General features: G+C 39.8%; 1 protein-coding gene across 4 annotated transcripts in view; it reads right to left on the reverse strand.

Moving 5' to 3' along the window:
• Positions 1 to 14528, reverse strand: part of USP49 (ubiquitin specific peptidase 49) — a 94475-nt gene that overhangs the window by 15013 nt on the left and 64934 nt on the right. The gene's annotated exons all lie outside the window — the stretch shown is intronic.

Here is a 14528-nt window from a genome sequence, read left to right on the forward strand (position 1 = left end):
AAAGAGAGAAACAAAAGCTTTCAGCAAAGTATTTTTCTAGAAAAAGGCTTACAACTGGCATTTCCTCCTCAATACTCATTAGTTTCCAATTCAAAATTGGTTCCTTCAGAAGTAAGTTTAAAAAAGAAGAAAAGCAAATTTAGTATAGAATCAGAAAAACAATAAAATCCCTAAAAAGAATCATAAAATACTGGGGGCAGGGGGGTTAGCACCAATTTGAAACAAAATTTTCTAAACCAGTTTTAATTCTTGAGTATCAGCTAATTTTTATGAGGCTGACTTTGTGTTTCTTACGAAATGTCATTACCCTTATTTCACACTGCACCCAACTGGTCACCAGGGGAAAGAAACTTGTGTTCTAAACCATTTCTGAACTGATGGTGTCCTGGAAGGAAAGCCTCTATGTCTCATCCTGATCAAGACACTGGCTGTATGAAGAAAGGGACGGGGAGAGGAAAGAGGAGGACAGTGTTTCAGATACCAGTGGGAGAGATGAAGACCCTCAACTAAAAAGGCAATCTTAGGTCAGCTTCAAGGTATTTCAAAGCAGAGACAATAGGATAAGGTAAAGGTAAGAAAGAGAAAGTCCTCTACAGTACAAAGTATCACTTTTATTTTCCTGAGGCCAAAGAACCTGCCTAAGGAGGCAGACTGTGAGCCTGAACCTAAGCAACAGTGTATATGTCTGGTATGGTCTGAATGTTTGTGTCCTCCACTCATAAGCTAAAATCTTAACCTCCAAGGTCATGGTGGTTAGATCATAAATGGACTGACCCTCATGGGACGAGCTCTCATGAATGGGATTGGTACCCTTATAAAAGAGCTCCCTCACCCTTTCTGCCATATGAGGACACAGTGAAAAGCTGTGTATGGCTATGAACCAGAAAGTCCTTGTCAGACATGGAATTTAGTGCCATGATCTTAGACTTCCCAGTCTCCACAACTGTGAGAAATAAATGATTGGTTTTTTAATCCTTACCTGAGTATATTTTTTCCGTTGCTTTTCAGAGAGAGTGCAAGGGGGGGAGAGAGAAACATCAATGTGAGAGAGACACATCGATTGGTTGCCTTCTGAAGGCACCCAGACCAGGGCCGGGGATCGAGCCTGCAACCGAGATACATGCCCTTGGTCAAAATTGAACCTGGGACCCTTCAGTCCGTGGGCCGATGCTCTAACCACTGAGCCAAACCAGCTAGGGCAAATGTTTGCTGTTTATAAGCCACCCAGTCTATGGTATTTTTGTTATAGCAATCCAGAAGGATTAAGACAATGTGTCTTGCCTGGCCAGCGTGGCTCAGCGGTTGAGCATTGACCGATGATCCAGGAGATCACGGTTCAATTTCCGGTTGGGGCACATGCTCAGGTTATGGGTTTGATTCCCAGCAGGGGGTGTGCAGAAGGCAGCCGATCAATGATTCTCTCTCATCATTGATGTTTCTATCTCTCTCTCCCTTTCCCTCCTTTTGTCTGAAATATATATTTATATGTATAAAGACAATGTGTCTTTTTAAAAAGAACATGTACATCTTGCAGAAAAGGTGGAAAACTTTTTATCTTCTTTACTGAAAGGATAGGTAAGTATGGAATTAGATAGATTTGACTCTCAGGAGAAGAGGTGAAATGGCTACTGGTATTACATTGTTTAACCAAACTACCAAGACAAAAGAAAAAAGAGCAAACATTCCAGATGACATTTGTGAATGAACAATTTTATTGTTCACCTGGAATGAACAATAAAAAATGGGAAGGGTCTCTAATTTGGTCCTGTGGTGTATCTGGGTTTTGGCAACAGAACCAGCCCAAATATTAAATAGTGGCAACAAACTGAAGTGTTTTTTTTTTTGTCTTCCTACATAACCTCTTCAATATTGTTCATCAGAGAAGGCTAGTGGGCAATTTCTCCAAGGAAAGATGCTAAACAATTATTTTAAAAGAAAACTTTTTATTCTTTGGAACCTTAACAGATTTTTTTTTCTAATACTGGTAATTAAAATTCCCTAAAGGTAGTTCCTCTTATAAAGAGAACTTCCTTCACCTCCATTTTTGTGACAAGCAAATGCAGTTCCATTATCATGGGGCCACCCAGAGAAGTTCTAAATCCAGTGCACTCTGAGGAGTCTCTTTAGTTTTCCAGATGCCCTTTTGGGCTGGTCCTGTTGCCAAAACCCACAGATACACCACAGGACCAAATTAGAGATCCTTCCCATTTTTTATTGTTCATTCCAGATGACAGAGGCCAGGTATCTATATAAGAAACTCTCAAATCATACAAAGGAAAGCAACCTAGATAATTTTCAATCAAGCCAGATCATGCTTTTCCTTTCAGGGATGTCAGGATTTAGTTTCTACTATATTATTTTTCTAATTGTTAACTTGTTGCTAAGTACCCTTTAAGTCATTTCTCTGGACTTATTTGTCCATTTCCTAACAAGGTATAATATCCTTCAGAGTGGAGATCATTGTGTTATATATATATATATATATAGTTAGTTAGTTAGTTAGTTAGTTAGTTTTTTTACTCCTTTATAATTTCAAGACTTTTGGGTGCTCAGCTCTTAGTGGTCAAAGGTGCTGATCTGAATTACCTTCCTACACACAGTCTGGAATGGTACTTTCTGTAGGGCAGAACCGAATTAAAACACACATACATTAAAAAGATGAAATGGGCCCTGGCCGGTGTGGCTAGTTCTATTGCATCATTCAGTGCACTGAAAGGTCTCGGGTTCGATTTCCGGTCATGGCACATGCCAGGTTGCGGGTTCAGTCCCCATTCCAGCTATGTGCCGGAGGAAACCAATCGATGTCTATCTCTCTTAAAAAAAATCATTATTACCAAAGAAGTTGGTTCACAAGATGCTTACAACCAATTACAGGGGACACAAAGGAAAGTTAAAATGAAAGAATGAGGGGAGGAAATGATCAAGAGAGGCAATTCCCGTTTCTCACTAATTTAATATTTCTCAAAATGTAGCTCCTAAACCACCTACCAGCATCAGATTTCCCTAGGATACTTATATGGACAGATTTCTGGTCACTACTCCAATCCTGTCTGGGGAGGGGTCTAAAATCTGCATTTTATTTATTTATTTTATTTATTTTGGATCCTCACCCGGGATATTTTTTCCATTGCTTTGCAGAGAGTAGAAGGAGAGAGTGAGCAAGAAGGAGAAACATCAATGTGAGAGAGACACATGTATTGGTTGCCTCCTGCACATGCCCCAACCAGGGCTGGGGATCGAGCCTGCAACCAAAGTATGTGCCCTTGGCTAGAATTGAACCCAGGACCCTTCAGTCCACAGGCCGGCGCTCTAACCACTGAGCTAAACCGGCTAGGGCAAAGATCTACATTTTAAACAGGTTCTACAGATGATTCATTTGTACATTAAAACCTTAGAACAGCTGTGCTAATCCAACAAATTATATAGGAATGAAGAACTCCTCATAGAAATCAAAGAAAGAATTTTCTTTCTCAAAATCTTCCAGTTAGACCCACACTGCCCAAAAGAACTTTCTGCAACGATGGAAATGTTCTTTATCTGCACTGTCCAATACTGTACTAATCAGCCACATGTGCCTACTGAGACTGAGGGATTACACTTTTAATTTTATTTACTTTAATTTAAATAGTCACATGTGGCCAGTAACTGCAGTATCTGATAACACAGACTTAAATATACCAGGACATACTATCTTTAGCTCACTCGGCTTTTCTTTTTGTTTTCTTTCCTTCAAAAGATTCAGTACTCACTGAACAGCTTCTTATAACTCAAAACCTGGCAAGTCCCCATTTTGGCCAATAGGAGGCTTGATGTGTCTTCAGGAATTTAATTGCTACTCAGATCTTATCACATGAAACAGCACAGCTTTAAATCCTACAGAGAATATTTCTGTGAATGGGAATACATCAACACAGCACCAGAACACGATGCCTCACGAAATCAACTCCTGTACTAGAAAAAATATGCTGGAACAACTAAAACCTAAATTGGAAAAACAGTAAAAAGACCATTCCACACTGTCCATGGAGAGCCGTCAAATGGAAAGGGCACTCTGGAAACTCTTTCTTCTGATTTCATTTTCTGATCTATAAATCTGCTGATCACGCACATCCTTTCCTGCACAGCCCTTTTCCCATTACAAATCTGTCGTGGCGACTCACTAACCTGCCAGATGGCAGAGTGAATCCATTCAGGAACACACAGGGGTACTTTGCACAGCACCACACTGATTTAAGCTAGGCATACTAGCTTCTCCATAGGGAAAACGTAGCTGATCATGAAATGGAAAGCACCCAAAAGTGAAACAAAAGAAAGAAGCCACCTTAACCAACACACAAAGCAGAGACTAAGGAGAACACGATCTCTCAGGTACATTCAGTTCAAGAAAGACAATGTGTTTAACTCACCGCTCATATATATTCTGACTGCTTTATTTAAGAGCAAGGCCTAACACCTACAGGCATGAAAGGAATTCTATTTTACATTTTTTGACATGTACACCTTTTCCAGTATGACTGGCACCCAATGTCCAAAGTAATAAACTTGTGGTGTAACTGGGAAAGAACAGCCTTCACTAGGTAGAACAGTCTCCATCACTAGGTAGATCAGCAACTTTAAATAAATGGCTTGCACACCTTGGATCTGTCTGCATATGGAGAGAGCAAACCTGATAAAATATTAGTTTTTGCTTCCTTAATTACCAGTTTTATTTATAAAATCTGAATCAATTGGAGCTAAAAAAAACCCCATCAACATTTAAAAGTATCATACTATGGTTAATATCTCTGAAACAGTAAATTAAAAGAAGGTAATGAAATCTTTTCAATTCTTACTTTTTGTTCTGATGATAAATTTCTAGATTTATCACATCATTACAAAAATTGTGAATGAGATGATCACTCTAATCATATAAAAATCGATAGCTTGAAAATATGATTTGTTCTTTAATTGGACTATTCCAATTATTTTCAAATACAAAATTTCTTATCTTATCCTAAATGAATTTCTGCATTTAGGGGGGGAAACTCAACAGAAGCAAAATAGGAAAAAAAATAAAGCGAATCTATCTACTTTAAGGGAAGATTTCAATTTCTTCCCTCTCATTGTATTAATTCTCAGTTCTTAACTAAGGACAGTGGAATAATCTTGCCTGGTCTTGGTGAGACCAAGTGGCATAAATTCCAGCTTCAGAGAGAGTAGACACTATGGTAACATGCTGACAGCCTTCATTTACATAAAAGAATACTAATTATGTGGTATCATCAACATCTGCGATTCTGCTCACTGCCATATGCGACAGCGCAGGGTATTTTAACCCTTCAACTTACTAAATGTACCCTAAATTACACATAGCACAAAACCTGTAAAGACTACTTGAAGAGACCCAGTGAATATATTTTTACAAATAACAAGTGTTAAAAATGAATCTTATTTTTGGCTAATATTTTATTTCCAAGAGATATGAGAAAATATAATGTAATATTAATAAACAATTAAGAAAACGATTTTTAAAAACGAGGTAGAAATCATGTTTGGATGCAATTAATAACCCAAAAGGGAATACTACTACAATTCTAGAATATTCTTTAGGGCTTTAAAAGGCTGTATGATAAATACAATGAATCCAGCCTTTTGAATTTTTATATTAAGGCTAAAATAACAAACACAAACTAATAATAAAAATAAGAAGTAGGTAGGGGGAGAGACTGAGAAGGTGAGGTTAGGGAAAGAAGCTGTTCGGGAAGGCCTTTGCGAAGGGAGTGTGTGGGGCTGGGGATGGCGCACTGGGTGGAGTGTCCTCAGAGGAGGCTGCACTCTCCTGTCCCTTCATTACCATTCTCCCTGAGTGTGGGGAAGGGTGGGTGGACAAGAGCTATAGGTCAGAGCGCAGCTCACAGACCCTTGGAGAGGCTGAGCTCTCTGACCTGAGACCTGGAATGGCCACTTAAGCAGCGGCTCTTGGCCACAGGTGATGGTACCGCTGACGTGCTGAGTGTGCCAGAGCCTTGACAGGAGTGCTGTCACTCATTTGGCATCAATACCCAAGTGCTGATGTTCAAGAATGAGTTTGTCTAATCATGGGTTACAACAGACTTAAGGTTATGCCTGCAGGATAATGTCTCTCACTTGCATTAGGGCGCTTTCTTCAATGAAACAGGAGTCGAGTTCCTCTAGGGAGCAGGGCCGCTCACAGCACCCTGGGTTGGGGGGGCACGCTTGCTGCAGAGCAGGGAAATGACAAAAACAACCAGCAATGCTTTTGCTTTGTACCCAATGCCAACTTCTCCAACCATGTAAGAGCCAGAGTTGGGTGTAAGCTCTCTATACCTTCAGTCTCTGTTCTTTTGCCTCCTTCCTCTCCAGGGACACATATACCCAAGCCTCTCCTGTCAGGAGAGAGACAGACAGACCGACCCAAGCCTGCCCTGCCTCCAGACTATCCCTGACACTGTTTCTAACTCTCCTTCTGCCTACTTTATTTCTGGCAAGTGGAATGTGCAGCTTCACCTTCCTCACAACTCACTCCTTAACACCTTCGCTTCATGGAAACTATTTTCTCAGAAGGTCATTAGCAATTTCCCTATAGCTAAGTTCAGTATTAGCCTTTTCTCAGTCCCCATCGGCATCTATTTGGCACAAGACACTGAGCACACATTCACTCCTGCATTTGGGGCTACTGTTCTCTTCTGGTTTTCTTCCTACACCTGTAATCACACCTTTTGTTTTCACATGTGTCTCTCTCCCTTGAAATGTAGGCTTTTCTTACAGTTCTATCCTTGGCTCTCTTCTCAGTGATTTCATCTATTCCTTGAACATCAAGTATCATTTCTATTAGATAATGTATTTTTAAATCTCACAAATACTTTTCTAAAACCACTTTATTGTGATATAATTTACATACCATAAAATTTACTCATTTAAAGCAAAATAATTTTTAATATATTCACAGAGTCCTACAATACTTCTGAATATAAAAATCTTTCCATTCATTGCAGGCTTACTCTCAGGTGGATCTTAACATTCTGATGCCTGTATTATGGTATACTACTATCAATGATATTTGCAAAATGAAGCTATTGAACATGTTTTGTGCTTTTTTGTTTGGTAGCAGTAATTATGCACCGAGCTATACACACTGTCTCATCCAGGTCTCCTGGTGATCAAGATATGTGAGTTGACTGATAGGGAGCTAAGGAGATGGAACAAAGCTAAGTTAGCTGGCCTTCAAGGGATCAGACTATTTTTTCATTTTTGTTAGAGAAACATTGACTGATTGCCTCCTGTACATGCCCTGACCACGGATCGAACCTGCAACCTGGGTATGTGCCCTGACCGGGGACTGAACCTGAGACCCTTCAGTGCATGGGGACAATGCTCAACCAACTGAGCCACACTGGCCAGGGCAAGGGATCTGACGTTTTGATTCATTAAACTAATACTCTTGCCAAAGAAGATTGCTGATATTAAATTCAGAGAAATCCTTAATAAACTAGAAGATCTCTCTCTCAAAAATGTTGCCTGTGACTCACTGTGTGCAGAGAAGGGGCAGCCGAGAGTGAAGGACAACAGGTTGGCTGTGTAACGATTAAACAGGTCTGCTTCAGAGCTTAGTAGTTTATGCTGCTTCTAGATCAAAGGGGCCTACTTGCTGCAACCTGTTGTTTTAGAATGATCTCCCTAACAAGCTAGTGTTAAAGCAAGGTCCAAACTAAAGGGTCCTTCTTCTACTCCACTGCCACATGGAAAAATTCTATCGCTACCACTGAGAGAATCATGGTTTGCCCCTGCAATACGCCTCTGAAACACTATGTTTTCTGTAGCAGGTAGGCAATCATTGAAAATGTAGACATATGTCAAATTATGTGTGCATATGTATGTGTATATGTGTCAAAAATTCTTGAATTGTGCCCTTTAAATATGTAATTTATATTATATGTAAATTAGACCTCAACACAGCTGTTAAAAATTATACACACACATGTGAATAATTTACCCCTAATGAAATAATAAATCTAAGCAACAGCTCCTTAAACTACTACGTGAAAGCTGACAGGGAATCTTATAATGGATGGATAAGGCTGACAACACCTGACTCCAGTGATCAATTTTACACTGAAAAGTAGGACAACCAGACATTATATGCTTCCCCGATATCTTGCAATAAGAGGTTCACAGCAGCATCACCTATAAGGCACTCTTGCTAAAAGAATTGAATCTGAGTCCAGTGGACCCTTTGGATCTGATACCAGGGTGTAAGAAATATGGGAGATAGGAACATGCTACGGCAAGGCTGCAATTAGCCAAATAGCCAAATCAGTGTGTGGCAAATGCTACACGATCAATGATCTGGAGTGTTTAAGAAATAAATGACATGAAGAAAAAAGGGGGTGGGTGGGTCTACTATGGATTACAAGAAATCTAGAGACATATCAACCAAATTCCATGTGTGGTTCTTATTTAGATCCTTATTTGAATAAACTGAATATAAAAAGGTATTTTGAGATAACTGGGATAAAAATGTTTTTGTTTTTTTCCAAATATATCTTTATTGGTTTCAGAGAGAAGAAAGGAGAGGGAGAGAGAGAGACAGAAACATCAATGATGAGAGAGCCACTGATCTGGGGATCAAGCCCGCAACCGGGGCATGTGCCCTGACCGGGAATCGAAGCTTGACCACCTGGATCCTAGGTCGATGCTCAACCGCTGAGCCATGCCTGGCCGGGCTAAAAATGTTTTAAAATACTGTCTGCCTCTGGCGATATCACTTAATTTTTTAACAGCTTAATTGAGGTATAATTTATATACAATCAACTGCACATATTTAAAGTGTACAATTTAATAAGTTTTGACATATGGTATATATTTGTGAAATCATAATAATGGACACATCCATTACCCCCAAACATTTCTTCATGCCCCTTTGTAATCCGTCCTTCCAGCCTCCCTCCCACCACCCCAGGTCCACAACTAGAGAAATATAAACACACACTAAGTATCAGGTAACATGAAATTATTATTAGTTTGATGTGACAATGGCACTGTGGTTGTATTTTTTAGTCTTTATATGTTAGAGATATCTCTGAAGTATTTATAGGTAAAATATTACAATGTATGGAATTTGCTTTAAAATACTCTAGAAGGCAGGAAAATACATGAAACAAAATTGTCAAAATGTTCATAATAGTTGAAGCTGGTTGATGGGCACATGGAATTCATTATACTATTCCCTTTATTTTTGTGTATGCTTATAAAGTTCCATAAAAAATTTTTAAGATGAAAAAAAGCCAATAGTATACTCTATGATAGCAAAAGAAAACCATTCACAAACTAGACAAGTTATAAGACATCTTTCATCTCTATCATTTACCATCACATCTAGCTTTACTTTGAAATGCACCCTCCCCCCTCCCCATACATACACCAAATCAAATCAATGCAGTTTTTCTTAAAGAGATTTTTTAATCCTTACCTGAGGATATGTGTTTTTTATTGATGAGAGAGAAACAGAGATTGGTTATCTCCCATATGCACCCCAAATGGATAGGACCCGCAACCCGGGTATGTGCCTTGACAGGAAATCGAACCTGCGACCCTTCGGTGCACAGGATGATGCCCGAAACAACTGAGCCACACCAGCCAGGGTAGCAATGCAGTTTTTCTCGACAGTGTTGGTCTCAGAGATTGCTAACGTTGTCTTTTTGGTCTGAGCCTCAGGTATACCCTTTGGACTCAGGTGGCAACTTCTTTACAGCCCCCCAAAATTTCCTTCAATAACTTCACCAGATTTTTGCCCACAAAAGTCTCCTGAGTATCTTTGTCTTTCGGGGACACATAGCCACTTTAGTCAGTCTGTTGAAATGTCCTTGCTTAGTCCAATGTTTTCTCTCTCTGAAACTTCCTCCTTTATTGGCAAAGAAAAATCTCTAATTTTTTCACCATCCTGCTTCTTCCTCACTAACTCTGATCATGCAGGTGGAAAGGAACTCATTCTATACTTCTCTTTCTTCTTTTTTTTTTTAATCCTTACCTGAGGATGTTTATTGATTTTTAGAGAGGGGGAGAAAGAAACATCGATTGGTTGCCTCCCGTACACACCCTGATTAGGGATCAAACATGCAACCTAGGTATGTGCCCTGACTGGGAATTGAACCCACAACCCTTTGGTGTATAAGACGACACTCCAACCAAATGTGCCACACAGTCAGGGCTCATCCTACATTTTTCTAAGTCTCACTGTAGTCGCAACAAACATTAGCACAAAAATTATATTTTAAAATATCCAAATATTTTTGTTTCTCTCACCTCAGTAACATAAAGGTTACTGTCGGTCCACATGATGTTTAGTGAAGAAAATTTGGGCAAACTGATCCAATATATAATACTCAAACATCGGCCAACAGGTTGTTTTCCAGTTGAGACTCTGGAACATGTTTCCCATAGAAATAACAGAAAGAGTAGCACCTGGGCCAGTTAAAAAGCCCACTAAGCCCATCATGTATCTATAGTACAGTACTGGAACACTAGTGCTACCACTATGGAAGGTAGCTACCAAATGTATTATTCTCAGATTAATTCAAAGTTTCAACTTGAAATGCCAAGAACTGCTTTCCCAGCTGCAGCACAGGCAGTGAGATTGGGAATCTCCCTCCTCCCGCTTTCCCCACATGGCAGCAGAGGGCTTTCCACACGTGGCCATTTGTATGGAAGACACATATGTACGCTAGGAACTGCCCGCAGTGGGAAAGGGACAATTTCTGTGAATAGAAACGAAATCTGACTAGAATTCACAAATGGATCGTCAGCAGTGTTGGCTATTTCGGTGGCTAAGGAAGGGGACCCTCATTCCTGATGGCCTGTTTCTTAAAATGACAGCAGTATATTTAGTCCTGTGTCCTCCCAAAAACACACCAAAGCGCATCTGTCAGGAGGAAGCGCGATCGTATTTTGTATGAATGGAGACACAAATTTTGAGCACTTTATTTCAAGAGCAAAGAAGACAAATGTGCAAAAAGAAGGGGCCAAATACAAAGGGGTATTTGTTACATACATACAAAAGGAGAAAACTGGAAGCTACAAAGAGAACACTCAGGCACTTCAATAGAGAACAGGTTAAGTAAATTAGAAATTGGCCATACAACGGAAACCACCAATGGTTTGGTTTGGTTTTTTAGAAAGGCGGGGCTATGTGTAAAACAATTCAAAATACAGTATATGAAAAAAGCAAAGGGGCAGAATGGCGTATATAACATGCCATCAAGACTAAAAATACACATACACAATCCCTCCCTCCCTCCCTCCCTCCCTCCCTCCCTCCCTCCCTCCCTCCCTCCCTCTCTCTCATATGCAACTAAGAGGATAACACCATAAGCCCTATGGTAGCAAACTGGGGGTGGAGATGAACAAAAAGGAGATTCAACCTTTGTACCTTTTTGGGGGAAAAAGCATGTGTTATTTATTTTTTAAAAAGATACAACACTGAGGAGACTGTTTCAACAATCTTAAAAATTCAGGCATCAGCAAGATGACTGCAGCTAAACACAGAGCATATATGATTTATTATGTTTTCATTAGAAAATATTTAGACATAGGCAGTCTGATGATATTTACCATGTATAGAAAGCCTAAGGAATTATATTCTAGAAGCACTGATCATTGGAAAAAGAATGCCCCTAACCTCTTTTGCATAAGCTTATGAGCGGCAAAAGTGCAGACCTCTTTGGCTTATTGCAGAGCGGCACTACAGCAGAGCCTCAGTCAGTCAAGTGTCCATCATCTGAAATTTCATATCAGCCGAGGTACCAAGATAGTAATTTCTATTCTACTTCCCCAGGGGAATACCACCAAAAACTGTCCTTAGAAGTGAACACTGTGGGCAGACTCTTTCCTTTCCCAACTCTCAAGGGATCTTCCCTTCCTTCATGGAACAGTTCCTAACATGATTGCAGTTTACTGGTCAGCTAAATCTATCAACACCCAACCAATCTCTCTGACGGAGGGTGACTATGAGAGTGTGTGTTAGGGTGGGGCGGGTAATCGACTGAATGTGAAGGACCCCTCCTCAATATCATTCCAAGTATGAAAGGTACACTATAAGCCTCAGTTTCTCAGGCTGTAAAGTTGGGGAGCAATACCTACTTCAAAGAGTTGTTCTGAGGGAGGCTCAGATGAAATGGCCATGTAACTGCACTCTAAAAATGACTCACTCTCACCAAAGTACTGGCTAACTTGGCCACCTGTCATCCATCCTTGGAAGTTATTTTTCCTCCATAGGGCCTAATGTCAGGCTGGCTAATCAAGCAGCTTACGGTAACTGACTATATGATCTTATTTTATCTAGTTTCATCTAATAAGACATTCATAATAAAATGTTGAACAAGAAATTAGAGGATTTTTTTATATTAAAAATGAGAAAAATCACTATCTTTCCAAAGCAAATTAAAGGATTTTTCTAATATTTTCTTTTTCTCTTACGTCTTTAAAAATTGTGTTTAATATCAACACAGTGCAAGTATAGTAGAAGTCCAATTAAGATGTTAAAAACAAACCATAAAAATGCAGTTGAATTAAGGAAGCAGAATCAGTCGCAGCTCACTCTCCAATGGGGGTATGCCCACTGAATACTCACGGGTCCAACAGAACATGCTGCATAGCAAAAATATAAAAGGGGCCTTCTTTCAAATAAGACATCGAAGGCATTTCAAAGACGTGAACTGTGCATGAACCCTCGTCTCTTGTATAAGAATAAAGCAGAAGTACTTCTGGGAACTCAGCTATAGTGGGCAGGCACAAGAGAAAAGAGGGCCAGTGCACACCCAGGCAATGAACTTCATGTAGTTCAAACCCTATAAACGCCAGCCACCTCTGCTCCTATTTTAACCATATCAACCCTCCCGACCTTCGGGTCAATCCTGCCCATTCTGATTAAAGTACTGGCATCCCCATTGAAGGCAAACATTGAATCTTTTGTTTTTGTTTTGTTAATCCTCATGTGAGGATATTTTTTCCATTCATTTTTAGAGAGAGTGGAAGGGAGTGAGGAGGAGGGAGAGAGAGAGAGAGGGAGAGAAGGGGAGAGAGAGAGAAACATGGATGTGCGAAAGACACATCCACTGGTTGCCACCTGCACGTGCCCAGCCAGGCCAGGGAACGAACTTGCAACCCATGTATGCGCTCTTGACTAGGAATTGAACCCACAACCCTCAGGTGTGCAGGCCAACACTCTAACCACTGAGCAACACCAGCCAGGGCAAATATAGAATCTTATATGGGAAACACACAAAGCCAATCAACCACTAGTGACTATGTGCAGATGAATTTATCACAGCAGGAAGTGGAAAGCAGAGCTCTGAAGGAAAGGATACTGCACAGGTAGATGCAGTGAGGAAGGAACTAGATGGAGAGGGAAGTATGAATAACTTCCTGAGACCCCACAGAAGCAAAACTTGAGCCTTAAGGAGTAATGGACACAAAGGAGGGAGGGCTCTAAAAAAAAAAAAAATACAAACACACGCACACAAAAGCCTCACTGATTTCATACTTTTTTCCAGCATCCCTCCCATGTTGCCTGTAGTAACTGTGTTGAATGTTGAACACACTCATCTAATTATAATATCAGTGAGATATAATGAAACAAGGTATATATGTAATTCACTAAGTAATACATATGAATAGCTAGAACAGTAATTATTCTAAAGTTAAACCTTTCATTTATGAACATATATTGTCTGACCCTGACATCTCAGCAAATTTCAGTTAATTATTTTTAAGTTCATGTCACTAACAGCCTATGGCCAAGGGCAAATAAAGTCCCCATCAAACCATCTAATAGGGCTATAGCCAATTTAGCCAAATATATATATCATTACTATAACTACCACTCATACGAAACTAATAAGAATTAAACCCCTTTGAAGAAACTAACAATTAAAAACATCATATCTAGCCTAGCCAGTGTGGCTCAGTGGTTGAATGTCAACCCAGGAACCAAGAGGTCACTGGTTTGGTTCCCAGTCAGGGCACACGCCTGGGTTGCGGGCTTGAACCCCAGTGGGAGGGGAGCAGGAGGCAGCTGATTGATGAAGCTTCTCTCTCACCGATGTTTCTCTCTCTCTATTCCTCTCCCTTTCCTCTCTCTAAAAAAAAAATCAATAAAAACATATTAAAAAAATAAAAACATCATACCTAATATTGGCAGAAGCATAATAATATACATTATATATTCCAAGACACCAACCAACAGACCTCTAAGGGACCATCTAATGCATTACCAATTCTAAGAGGTATTACTAATTCTAAGAGGCCAGCTTATGAGTCTGACAGTAAAGAAAATATCTTGAAGGATTTTTTTCAGATAAAATCTGGACCTTAAAGGAAAGGGAGCAGGACCATCAAGGTGTTGATGTCATTGAGGCTCAAGAAATAAGGAATCACCACTTCATGTTTACACATGGCAATAATATAATATAAGGCTTATCTTCAGAGATTGAAGCTAGAAAGAAAAAATATAGTGGACACAATGATCCATCTGT

Source organism: Miniopterus natalensis, chromosome 5, assembly GCF_054644295.1.
Source record: "Miniopterus natalensis isolate mMinNat1 chromosome 5, mMinNat1.hap1, whole genome shotgun sequence".
Classification (NCBI taxonomy): Eukaryota; Metazoa; Chordata; class Mammalia; order Chiroptera; family Miniopteridae; genus Miniopterus; species Miniopterus natalensis.